Source organism: Giraffa tippelskirchi, chromosome 13 (assembly GCF_054371585.1).
Source record: "Giraffa tippelskirchi isolate mGirTip1 chromosome 13, T2T-mGirTip1v1.2.pri, whole genome shotgun sequence".
NCBI lineage: Eukaryota > Metazoa > Chordata > Mammalia > Artiodactyla > Giraffidae > Giraffa > Giraffa tippelskirchi.
The window spans coordinates 78,396,918-78,409,526 of NC_137287.1; the positions used below are offsets into that span (position 1 = coordinate 78,396,918).

At 46.7% G+C, this 12,609-nt stretch overlaps 1 long non-coding RNA gene across 1 annotated transcript; it reads left to right on the forward strand.

The window, feature by feature from the left end:
• Positions 1 to 26: 26 nt before the first annotated feature.
• LOC145531442 (uncharacterized) lies at positions 27 to 7,553 on the forward strand. Its single transcript, XR_014072449.1, has 4 exons — positions 27 to 268; positions 2,434 to 6,027; positions 7,117 to 7,283; positions 7,368 to 7,553. It is a non-coding gene; the product is annotated as an uncharacterized LOC145531442 (long non-coding RNA).
• The last annotated feature ends 5,056 nt before the right edge of the window (positions 7,554 to 12,609 follow it).

A 12,609-nucleotide genomic window follows, 5' to 3' on the forward strand; every position in this document is an offset into this window, starting at 1 on the left:
CTTTAAAGGTCATGTCTCCCTTATACAGTCACAATAGAGATCAGAGCTTCAACACGTGGGTTTAGGGGGAACATGCCCCAGGCCTGGCACGGGGGTTCCTGAACTCATGTGTGGACACAGCAAAACCACAGATGACGCACAGATGACACCCCTGTGTGCATGTGAGTGTGCTCCCATGCAGGCCACAGCGGGCCAGGACAGAGCCAAGTGGCCCCAGGGACACGGCCCACAGTGACACAACCTGAGCTGGCCAGTGGGGACACATGTGGTAAGATGTCCAGTGACTCCAACCCTGGGCAGGGCCCTGGAAAGGAGACCTTTGCCCTTTAACCAGAAACCAGATGACAACACGGGAGTCGGGGAGAACGGTCAGTGAGCAGATATTCCTGGGCTAATCAGAGCAGGAACAAGGAGGATCAGAGCCAGGCCATCCAACCTGGATGTGGCCCCTTCCTCCTCCTGAGGACTCTGTCCTGAATGGATGACTGAAACCCTGAGGAAAGGGGTTCCTCTCCTGGGCTTCAGGTCTGGGCCCTCCACTCCACCAGGGCTTCCGGTACCAGAGCTGCCCTGGGAAGACTCCCCCATGCCCTCTGGCCATCTAGGGATCAACCCCGGACCCCCAGATTGGTAATCTGTGGAGAAACAAGTGAGAGGTGCTGCCTGGAGCCTGTTGTCCAAGACAATTGTCTGGACTTGCCCTGTAGATTTGATGCTGGATTTGATGCTCTCTGGGGGGGAAGGAATCAGATGGAGAGAAATAGAATCCCGCCTCCTCCCACCCTACTCGGCAGTGGCGGTTTGGTGGCTAAATCGTGTCCAACTCTTGCAACCCCGTGCCATAGCCCGCCAGGCTCCTCTGTCCATTCTCTCTGGAGGGGATTCTCCAGGCAAGAATACTGGAGTGGGTTACCATTTCCTTCTCCAGAAGATCTTCCCGACCCAAGGATCGAACTCCGATCTCCTGCATTGCAGGCAAATTCTTTACGGACTGAGCTATGGGGAAGCCTCTGCTGAGCCAGGGTATCCTCCCCCAGAGAAATGCCTGGCCTGCGTTACCCGCTGTCGGCCAGCAGGGGGCGGTTCCCGTTTGCCTAAGCGCTAAGAGACAGTGATTTTTCTGGTCTTTGTATCACCTCTCTTGAAGGGAAAATGGTGAAGTATTGCACAACATTGAAACAGGAACAGACTCTGTCTTAAATGCTCCCTTAATTCTCTGAGAATCTCAGGATGCCGCTGATGGTGATGTTCCCTAATTGTTCTTGTTTTCTCCCGGTTTCTACCTCTTCCATTTTCAAAGATGGACTCATTTTCAAAGGGTCCTAACAGGGCTCTTGTCACTCAGAGTCAATGCCCAAGTCCTCATAACAGCTGCAAAGCACTGTCCTGGGGCATCTCTGAGCACATCCGCAAGGACCCCCCCTGGCCCACGCCATTCTGTTGTTGTTTTGTTGCTAAGTCATGTCTGACTCTTTGCGACCTTATGGACTGTAGCCCACCAGGCTCCTCTGTCCATGGGGATTCTCCAGTCAAGAATACTGGAGTGGGTCACCATTTCCTTCTCCAGGGGATCTTCCCAACCCAGGGATCGAAGCCACGTCTCCTTCATTGGCAGGCAGGTTCTTTACCACTGAGCCACCTGGGAAGCCCTCACCCCACTCTAGACCCTCAAATGCCAATTATGCCCCCCCCCAGGATCTGTGCGCTTGCTCGCTATGTCCCCTCCCACCTGGAGGCCCCCCTCACAGATACCCCATGGCTGCCTTCCTCCCCCTCCTCAGGTCAGGTTCAAATGTCTCCCTCTCAGTGGGGCCCCTGGCCACCTGTCTGAGCTCTCACCTAGGCTCCCCCACCCCCAGCCCCTCCGCAGCACTCCCCACCACCTAAGGTCTTTGCATTTTACTTATTTATCATGAGTTTCTGCCCCCCTCCATTAGACTATTAACTCCATGTATGGTTGATTCCTTGCAACATCTCCAGGGCCCAGAAATGCAGCTAGTAGATGTATCAACAGCTGTTAAACAGGCCAGTTCACTCCCTGCTTGAAAGTCTTAAGAAATGTCCAAAACCTATAACATGCTAGAATTCGTGCTGCACTTACTGTGCCCACTTCTCCCCTCATCTCAGGACACTGATTTCTCTCATTTACCATCCCACAGCCCCACCAGTCTTTTTCCTGTTCCTCAAACAGGCCGTAAGGATGTATGTGCAATTTCCACTGCCTGGGGTCCTTGGGCTCCTGCCTCATGATGAGTTCTGCCTAAGTTCTCCCTTAGATGCTTGAAATGGTCCCACTCCCGAGAGGCCATCCCCACTGTGGTACCCCCACCACGAGCCACATTGTCTGTTTTAGCCTCTAATCTGTTTCTCTCTAGTCATTCTGAGAATCACGATTGCTTTGCTTGTTTACATGTTTTTTTCTTCCTCCATTAGAATGTAAGCTCTGTGGGAGTTTCAGAAACTGAAGGATTTGAGTGTTTTTTTACCCTCCTCACAAGCTCACTGGCTCACCTGTCGCAACTGTGTGGATGCTGGCAGAAGACATGAGACTCCTGGGTCAGAAACACGCGATGAAGCAGCTCAGGGGGCAGTGTGAACTTCAGGCTCCTCCATCAGCTCCCCTCATCTGTCAAGTTCAGGTTGATGCCGCACACACAGGGCTGGCATCACAGCTCAGGAACTCTGTGCTTAAGGAACCCCAATCATTTATCATGGGCTGCCAGCAAACCTGACCTTGGCCTTGGAGGGAGTCATCTTTATTATATGACATAGTACAAACTTCCTTTTTCTCTAAAGGGAGATCCTATCTCTTTTTTTCCCAAGCTATTTGCCATACAAACGTCCTTGGAAAGAATAGTGCCTCTGCTGGCAAGAGGTACAGAGATGTGAGGGACCATGGAGAACTGCCTCCCTGCAGAGGGCAGAGTTCATGAATGTGCTCATCACTGTCCCAGCCCATCACACCAGCCACCAGAATGGAAGCCATGGGGCTGCATCAGCCAAGCAGAGTTGGTGCCATTTTCAGAAACACCGAACAGGCATACAGACCAGCAGTGGTTCTATGGAAAAAGCACCTTTTTTTATTGCTTTCTGTATCCTGGATTTTCATTCTGGAATTTCTCTTGGCTTGCTCCTGTCTGGAAAATGAGATAAAAGTGCCATTCGAACCTGACATAGCCATGATGGAACAGAGTTGTCTCTGGGAGATGCTTAACGATTGTGGCGGAAAATAATAGTATTAAAGATGACTTTTGTTTAGGAAACTCCAAGGTTAAGACAGACACTGTGTAAGGAGGGAGAGTGAGCCTCTATAAAAGGAAATAACTGGGGGAGGTGTTTGGTGGACTATAAGAAGAAACAGTGTTTATCTCTGCTGTCCCTATGCATTCAGAATCTGGGGTATCTTCCTGGACAGGTCATCAGGCATGAGACCAGAGGCTGACTGCAAACTTTAGCCGACCCCCACCTCCCACATCCAGTCAATCATGAAGACTGGTCTTTCCGGATTCCTGGTTCCTTCCTGTCCCATCCCCATGGCCCCTACCAAGTTCACAATATTATTGTCAACCTCTGGCACCATTTCTTCAGCCTTCTAGTAAATTTCCCTGCCTCCAATCCATTGTCCACACCTCTGCCTTGGAGATCTTTCCAAAATGAAATTCTGATTGTGTCATTCACCTTCTTCAAACTTTTCAGTGATTTCCTATTTCCTTTAGGATAAAGCTCTAATTCAAAAGGGCTCATGAGATGAGACCCTCCTTGCATGACTTCTCCGCTTCTGCTTCACTCTGACTGCCTCTCCCCTTCATCCTCTTTGTTTCAACCACAATTTAAGTATTCCCCTGGGCAAGAATGCCTTCTCCACCATTCTTGGGAAAATGTTCAGAGTTCCAAGAAAAAGAAGCCGAGGAATCAGGAAATAATAATCTTAAAAGAATTAAGGCTTAACAATCAACATCGGAACATTTCTGCTCTGGAGGCATCAATGCTACCAAGTGGAAAGTGAGAGCAGGAAACGCTGACATGTATTGGGTAAAAAGCTCATTTGGGTTTTTCTGTGAGAGCTTACTTCTGAGAGAGTCTTAACAATAGAATCCAAAGACAGGGTCACATCGCTGGGAACTGGGCCCAGAGTGAATAGGAGAGACGTGATGGAGATTGAGTTGTTCTTGCTGGCAGCTGTGGCCCTGTGAAAAGTGTGCTATGTCTATGTCTGCTGACAGTTGATTAATTTTTGCAAAATAAAGACAAATAACTATATGCATAGTATACTTAACACACACTTTATGAGTAGCTTCGTGGGAAATAAAGATGAAATGATAGATGTCTTTGGCATGCCTCCTGATCCTTCTCCTTTCAGTTAAGGTCTGTTCCTCTAGGAAGGAAGTCACCTTGACCTTTAAATCTGAGCCTGGTTGCCCCTCTGGTGTTCTCCTTACTGCTTTCCTACTATGTACTAGACTACATGGAGGATGACTACATTGGTGACCCCCAGAAGAAACACACCTCCTATTTGCATAAATTTACATGACCCCTCCCATACTGACTGTGGGAGTGATTGTGTGACTTGCTTCAACTACCAGGACATTAATCAGAGTGATACAGACCTGTATCCTACTAAGACCTGTATCCCGGGGCCTGTTTCCTTGAAACCCTCCTCCTTGGAAGCCAGTCACCACACCTTCAAGAAACCCAGGCTTGGCTACTGAAAAATGTGAGACCCTGGTGGGAAGATGGCCATCTTGGACCTTCCACCCCTCTCCCTGCCAGGCTCCCAGCTGAATGAAGCTGTTCCAGGATGTGAAGCAGAAGAACTGCCCAGCTGAGCCCAGTCCACCCACAGACTTTTGAGAAACAAAGCATCGTTTTTGTTTTTAAATTTTTAACCACGGAGTTTTACAACGGTATTTGACACAGCAATAGGTAACCCAAACACACTGTGCTGCTATTTCTCTCTTTGCAGATAAACTGTAAATTCTCGGAAGGTAAGTTCACGTCTGCCTTGTTTTACATAGAGGCTCAGTAAATACTTTTGGAAGGACTTTTTCTGAGTCTTGGTTTAGGTCAAACCCAGCAACTTTGCTGGATTCAAGCTTCAGTTCAATTCAGTTCAATCGCTCAGTTGTGTCCGACTCTTTGCAACCCCATGAATTGCAGCACACCAGGCCTCTCTGTCCATCACCAACTCCCGGAGTCTACCCAAACCCATGTCCATCGAGTCAGTGATGCCATCCAACCATCTCATCCTCTGTCGTCCCCTTCTCCTCCTGCCCCCAATCCCACCCGGCATTAGGGTCTTTTCCAAGGAGTCAACTCTTTGCATCAGGTGGCCAAAGTATTGGAGTTTCAGCTTCAACATCAGTCCTTCCGATGAATACCCAGGACTGATCTCCTTTAGGATGGATTGATTGGATCTCCTTGCAGTCCAAGGGACTTTCAAGAGTCTTCTCCAACACCACAGTTCAAAAGCATCAATTCTGCGGCGCTCCGCTTTCTTCACTGTCTAACTCTCACATCCATATATGACTACTGGAAAAACCATAGCCTTCACTAGACGGACTTTTGTTGGCAAAGTAATGTCTCTGCTTTTAAATATGCTATCTAGGTTGGCCATAACCTTCCTTCCAAGGAGTAAGCATCTTTTAATTTCATGGCTGCAATCACCATCAGCAGTGATTTTGGAGCCCAAAAAAATAAAGTCTGACACTGTTTCCACTGTTTCCCCATCTATTTCCCATGAAGTGATGGGACCAGATGCCATGATCTTAGTTTTCTGAACATTGAGCTTTAAGCCAACTTTTTCACTCTCCTCTTTCACTTTCATCAAGAGGCTCTTTAGTTCTTCTTCACTTTCTGCCGTGAGGGTGGTGTCATCTGCATATCTGAGGTTATTGATATTTCTCCTGGCAATCTTGATTCCAGCTTGTGTTTCTTCCAGCCCAGCGTTTCTCATGATGGCTCCCATCAAACAGGGGGTGATGGAGCGTTTTGTTTCTACCTGCACAGAAGTCACTCATGAGAGGAAAGGTACACTCTATGACTATTCTGTATTTCTCATGCTAAAACTAAGTCACTCCATCAAGTAAAAAAACCTGGATCGCTTTAAGACAATTGCTTTAAGACACTGCTACCTAGTGGTGCTTTCTTGCTGTTCTTTGGAAGCCTGTTTAGACTGACAGTTCTTCTTAACACTTTGCTTAGAAAACACCTTTACTTCCAAACACCCAGCAGTTCTGGAGGGGAGGGGAAATGGAAGGTGGTGAGAGAAGGAAAAAAAAACAGTTTGGACTGAATCCAGGCTAAAAATTTTCATCAAGTCAACCTCTGACTCAGCACCGAGTGTGAGGCAATTGCTGCTTCTTCTGAACTCCAGGGAGGTTTTTATCTTGACCATCTGGCAATTAATCATGGTGAACAATGCTATCTCTTCCTTTGTCTTCTTGGCATTGGGTCTTGCTGTTTCATTTTTCACAGGTTTATGCCTGAGTACCCAAAGAGCCCAGCATGCAAAAAATAGCTGCCAGGGAATGGTTTTGCTCCAAGTAACCCGACCAGAAAGTGGGCCAGAAAGGACTTTGAACAGCCCAAGTTGAGATTGCAAAGATCCCCAAGGGTAGGAGGGCACCGGTGTTCAGAAGGAATGAGCATCTGCCTGGCAGCCCCACCACCAGCCTGGACTTCTGCTCCCTGCCTCTGTTGTCCCCTGGCACTGGGAGAACCAGCCTGATTTGTACCTTGGTCTTTGGAGACGTCCAACCCCAGACTGAGGTTTTCTCAGCTTTAGGATGAAGCATGAATGGTTCACTCTCTGGCTCTGTCTCTCTCTTATCTGTGAACCCATGAATCATTTTCTCTGCCGTCACTGAGGTTACAAAAAGACGACGCTCCAGCTGGAAGTTTTCGGTGAAACAGAGTCTGTGCTGCCGGCTATAAGTACCAATTCATGTAATAGGGCCTCAGGGCAGCAGGAGTCTGTCTGTGTCTCTCTCTTTTTTAAAAAATTTTTATTGAAGTGTAGTTGATTTACAATGTTGTGTTAGCTTCAGGTGTACAGCAAAGTGATTCAGTTATACATAACGTATATCCACTCTTGTTTTGGATTCTTTCCCCATATAGATCATTAGAGAGTATTGAGCAGAGTTCCCTGTGCTACACAGTAGGCTATTGTTGTTTATCTATTTTATACATGGTGCTGGTGGTGGTTTAGACCCTAAGTCATGTCTGACTCTGACGACCCCATGGACTGTAACCTGCCAGGCTCCTCTGTCCGTGGGATTCTCCAGGTAAGAATACAGGAGTGGGTAGCCATTTTCTTCTTCAGGGATGTTCCTGACCCAGAGATCGAACCTAGGTCTCCTGCATTGCAGGTGGATTCTTTACCGACTGAGCCACCAGGGAAGCATTTTATATATCCTAATCTCTTGCTAAGGAGGTCTTCAAAGAAGAACTTTTCTGTCAGCTGGCACAATACCTGCATCCAATTTTTGATTCCACTGTATCTGATGATGCCACGTGTCTCAGAAATAGACACATATGTAAAATCTTCAAAAAAATGATTTAAAAAGTGAATTTATTTACAAAACAGAAATAGACCCACAGACACAGAAAGCAAACTTTACCAAAGGGGAAAGAGGGGAAGGATAAATTATGAGTTTGGAATTAACAGATACACACTACTATATGAAAAATAGATAAAAAAGGACCTATTGTATAGCACAGGGAACTCTATTCAATATCTTTTAATAACCTATAAGGGAAAAAATTCTGAAAGATAATATACATGTATAACTGAATCACTTTGGTGTATGTTTGAAACTAACACAACATTGTAGATCAACTCTTCTTCAGTAAAAATATATAATAAATAAGTAAAAAGAAAACTGGACCACCTCCTACTCCTACAAGGAATGATTCTGCTGACAACCAGTGACCTGAGAAGGTGACCCTGAGCCCCGGAAAAGATCATGGCCCCTGTGGAACCCTCAATTTCAGCTTGGGCACACCACGAGTGGAGGTCCCAGATTCTCTGTGTCTGGACTTCTGACCCACATACCCTGTGAGATGAAATGTGTGTTGTTCTAGCCACTGTCTGCACAGAGGATGAGTTTAACCCTCGCCCCTCATTGCTGCCACAGCCTGCTTGATCACACAGCGGCCTTGCCCAGTGCTGGATGACTGAGCAGAGCTTTTTTCCCAGGACACCTGCTTCTGAATGGGAAATGCCTTCATCTCCTCCCCTTTGCACCATCACCCCCACTCTCAGACTCCAGACACTCAGTGTGCACAATGATATGTCAGGAGTTTTGACACCACAAGCCTTCTGGAGCCTCACAGTGACCCTGTCCATGGGGCCTGGGGACCTAGACACAGTGCCTCCAGAAACACCCCCTTCCTAAGGTCTTAACACCTAGACAGAAGGGAGCATGGAGACTGGAGTCTAGGTTTTTCCAGCTCTGAATTCCATGCAGTTTTCACGCTGTACACCAAAGTTGCAGGGAATTTTCTGAGGCTTGAGGATGAATGTTGGAAAGGGGTGGTTTCCCAAAATTACAAACTAGACCACAGTGTTAGGACTCTAGGCAGAGGGGCCTTGCCTGAGGGAAGCGCTAGGGAAGGGGCGAGTGCCCGAAGTATGGTTTCTGGCTCTCTGGGGTCCTTATCTGTTTTCAGTCCTCCCCATAACATCACACATGTAGTACAGGAAATTTGCTTTCGCTTTGGGAAAGGCTCTGAGGCTCCTGAGGATCCTCTGTCCTCTGCTTCCCCTCCTGAGATTCCATCATCAAGTATGACACCCAAAACAGTTCTGCCTCAGGATGTGGTAGTCATCTCCCCATTCCTGGGAAGCAACAAGCCCAAGCAGGAGAATTGGAGAGGAGAAAGTGAGGTGCTTCCTAGCAATCCCTCCCTTCACCACTGATCCCTTCAAAAAGCAAGGGAAAAGGAGAAAAAGGAACATCGTGGGTGGGAGTGGGGTAAGAAAAAGGGGTTTCTAGCCTAAGCGCCTGTAGGGATAGACTTGAGGGAGTGAAAAAGGCAGGAAATTGCCAATAAGTGACAAATTCCAAACAGTCAGTGTTAGGTCTTCACTATCCACCAATCACTGTCGGTATGGGCAAACCATGTGTTTTGTTTTTTTTTTTTTTTTTTTTGCTTAGCGATAAGAAGAAATAATATACAAACGGTCACAGTTCAGAACTTGTGGATTCTTCCTGAGAAATGCCAAAAACAAGTTAATGAAGCTTTAATTCTCAGGGAGATTAGCCTGCAGAGCTGGCCTGGCCTCTATCTTTCTTTACCACGGCTTGTCTTCTCTGATAACATGGACTAATCACATGTGGGGTGGGGGTTACGTTTGTGCTTTTCTCGCTGCCTTTTTTTTTTAGGTGTTTTGTTTTGTCTTCCCCAAAGCTGGCACAGGAAATTGTCTTTTGTTTCCAGCAGTCTTTCTGTCTGTTGTTGCTATAGAAATTTCCCTGGGTATCATAACAAGGTCCACGGGATGCCCCGATGCCAGCCCTGCGTCCTTGCCGCTCTCCAATGTCCAAAGGGTTCTGAATGATGAGGATGCCTGTTCTTTTCTGCCCAAATGTGGGTGTCCTGTTCTTTTCTGCCCTTCTGTCTCACAGGCTGCAATAATGTCTGCTGTGTTTAATTGGCTCCCACACAAGGGGGCTCCAGCTTGTCCTATCTCTCTGGTCCCTTGGTGGGTGGATATCTTCTCCTTCCTGGATCTGCCTACCTGGGCCATGCCTGGAGTTAGCCTGAGGACCTCCAGGCAAACCAGCCTGTATGCTCCATGGATGAGGAAATTTAGTCAGTGTGTTTTCCTGAAAAGGGGAGATTAGGGCTTATCTAGCAGTTTTAGGGGGAGCCTGGTTAAGAGGGCTTCTATCATGGTGGCAAACCTGGCTATAAAGAAGTAGTGAAGAGAATTCCTTGGTGGTCCAGTAGTTAAAACTCAGTGCTTTCAGGGTTGTGGGCCCAGATTCAATTCCTGGTCAGGGAACTAAGATTCTGCAAGCCATGAGGTACAGCCAAAATTTTTTCTAAAGTTTAAAAATAATAATAAAAAAGAAAGCTGTGGAAAAAGAAAGTGGGGGGTGGGGAATGTTTCTGACCCAGTGTCCACACAAGCAGCAGACACACAGCTAGAGGTTCCTTTTTTTGACAAACCACTCCAGTTGCACATCAGGTTATTATGGAACTGTTTCCATGAAGCAAGTTTTCCAATGAGGCAGGGATGTTGGTGATCCAAGAGAACCGCTCTCCTTACACATAGGTAGTTTGGTGACATTGCCTTGGTGACCCCCCAGCTGTGACCAGCACACTTCTGTGTGCTCCTCTCATCCTTGGACTTGCTAGATCCCGCCTCCTAGCTTCTCTCCTTGGAAGGAAACCCACAGGATCAGGACAGAATTATCTGGAGTGACTCTAGTATAGTTTGCTTCTCCAGCATCTTCCCTGATCAGTGCTAGGTGGAGAGGTGGCCCAGGATTATTTTGGTTTTGGTTTGAATCTGAGAGTGTTCTGAACCCCCATAGGCCTCTTCATCCCATATGCAAAGAACCCCCAACAATATTTCCGTCTGAACATGGAAGCCCTGTGTTCCCAACCCTGCCCCCACCTACCTGTCAGGTCCCCTCCACCTCACCCCCTACAACCTCACGAAACACTCTTCCTCCTCCAGACACACGACAAGTTATCTTTAATTTCTTAGAAAATAAATCTTTTCCCAGGAGTTACTGCCCAACAGATTCTGATGCGTGCTTCAGGTAGGCTGCCTTCTTTCAGCAGGATGTTTCTCTTGATGTTCGTGCCTTGGCACCTCCAATATCCAATACTCATGAAATCCTGTTAGTTTCACCTCCTAAGTAGAGGGAATTTTGCTGTCTTCTCTCCACTCCCACGACTCCCCCTTACTCCCACCCCTCTTCACCTGTTGTCTGGACCACTGCCAAGGCTCTCAGCTGATTTCTTTGCCTCTAGACTCACCTCTCTCCAACCCTTTGTTTAAGAGACTCCAGATACAAATTCGATCATGTCACTTTCCTATTTGAAATCCTTTACAGCAAATCCTCAAAGCGCACAGGATGAAGCCAGAGTTCCTCAGCCTGGCACATGAGGCCCTGTAAAATCTAGCCTTGCTTTATTTTTGCAATCTTATGCCTGAAGCACAAACCACCTGTCTCAACAGGTCCCCCCCACCCCGATAGTAATCAACTTCACTCATCCTCTGAGATGGTTTCCAGCCTTCGTTTTCTTTGTTTGTTTTATTTTTTAATTGGGAGAAAATTGCTTTACAATGTTTTGATGGTTTCTGTCATACAATACACAAATCATCCATAAGTATACGTATATCTCCTCCCTATTGAGCCTCTCCTCCCTCTTCCCAACCCACCCCTCTAGGTCATCACAGAGCGCCTGGCTGGGCTCCCTGTGTTATATAGCAATCTCTCACTGGCTATCTTTATTTTACCCATGATAGTATATACATGTCCATGCTACTTTCTCCACTTGTCCCACTCTCTCCTTCCCCTACTGTGTCCACAAGTCTGTTCTCTATGTCAGCATCTCCATTCCTTCCCTGCAAATAGATTCGTCAATATTATTTTTCTAGTGAAAAATATATATATTTATATATACGTGTTAAAATACGTGTTATAATATGATATATACATGTTAAAATATGATACGTCTTCATTTTCTGAGGAGCGTCCCTCCTATGCCCCTCTGTGGTCAGCCAGGATTGTGCCATGCTCTGAGTTCCCAGCCAGCTGTCTGTCATAGCGCCAATCACAGCCACTGTAACTGCCTTTCTTTCTCCCCTAAGAGATGGTGAATTCACTCTTGTGTCAAGGGCACATTGTGGAAATACTCAGATTAAAGCACTTATGAAGAAATATGCATGGAAATGTTGATTGGGACACAATCAGATATTTGAAGACAACCCCAAAATACATATTTCTTAATTTGGCAAATGGTTTATTTTGAGAAAACTGTTAAGTCGAAATTTTTGTTTTTAAAGAGCTTATGTATTGTAAATTAACTATAGTTTACTTCTCCCCAAAATAAAGAACTTATATATAAAAAGCCCCCAGAACTATTTTTAAAAACAGATTCACTGCAGTCTATCTCACAGCTTCAGGTGTGTGCCAGTTGAAAAAACCACAGTGCTGGGAAGTTTTTCACCTTCTCTAAAAGTGAAAGTGAAAGTCGCTCAGTCGTGTCCAGCTCTTTGCAAACCCATGGAGGAGCCTGCCAGGCTCCTCTGTCCATGGAATTCTCCAGGCCAGAATACTGGAGTGGCTAGCCTTTCCCTTCTCTAGAAGATCTTCCTAACCTAGGGACTGAACCCAGGTCTCCCGCATTGTTGGCAGATTCTTTACCAGCTGAGCTACCAGGGAAGCCCTCACCTTCTCTAAGGATGTCCAGCAAATTCTCTTCGATGGATTTGTTGCTGTTGTTCAGTTGCTCAGTCATGTCTGAATCTTTGAGACCCCACGGGCTACAGCACACCAGGCTTCCCTGTCCTTCACTGTCTCCCAGAGTTTGCTCAAACTCATGTCCATTGACTTGGTGATGCCATCCAATCATCTCAACCTCTGT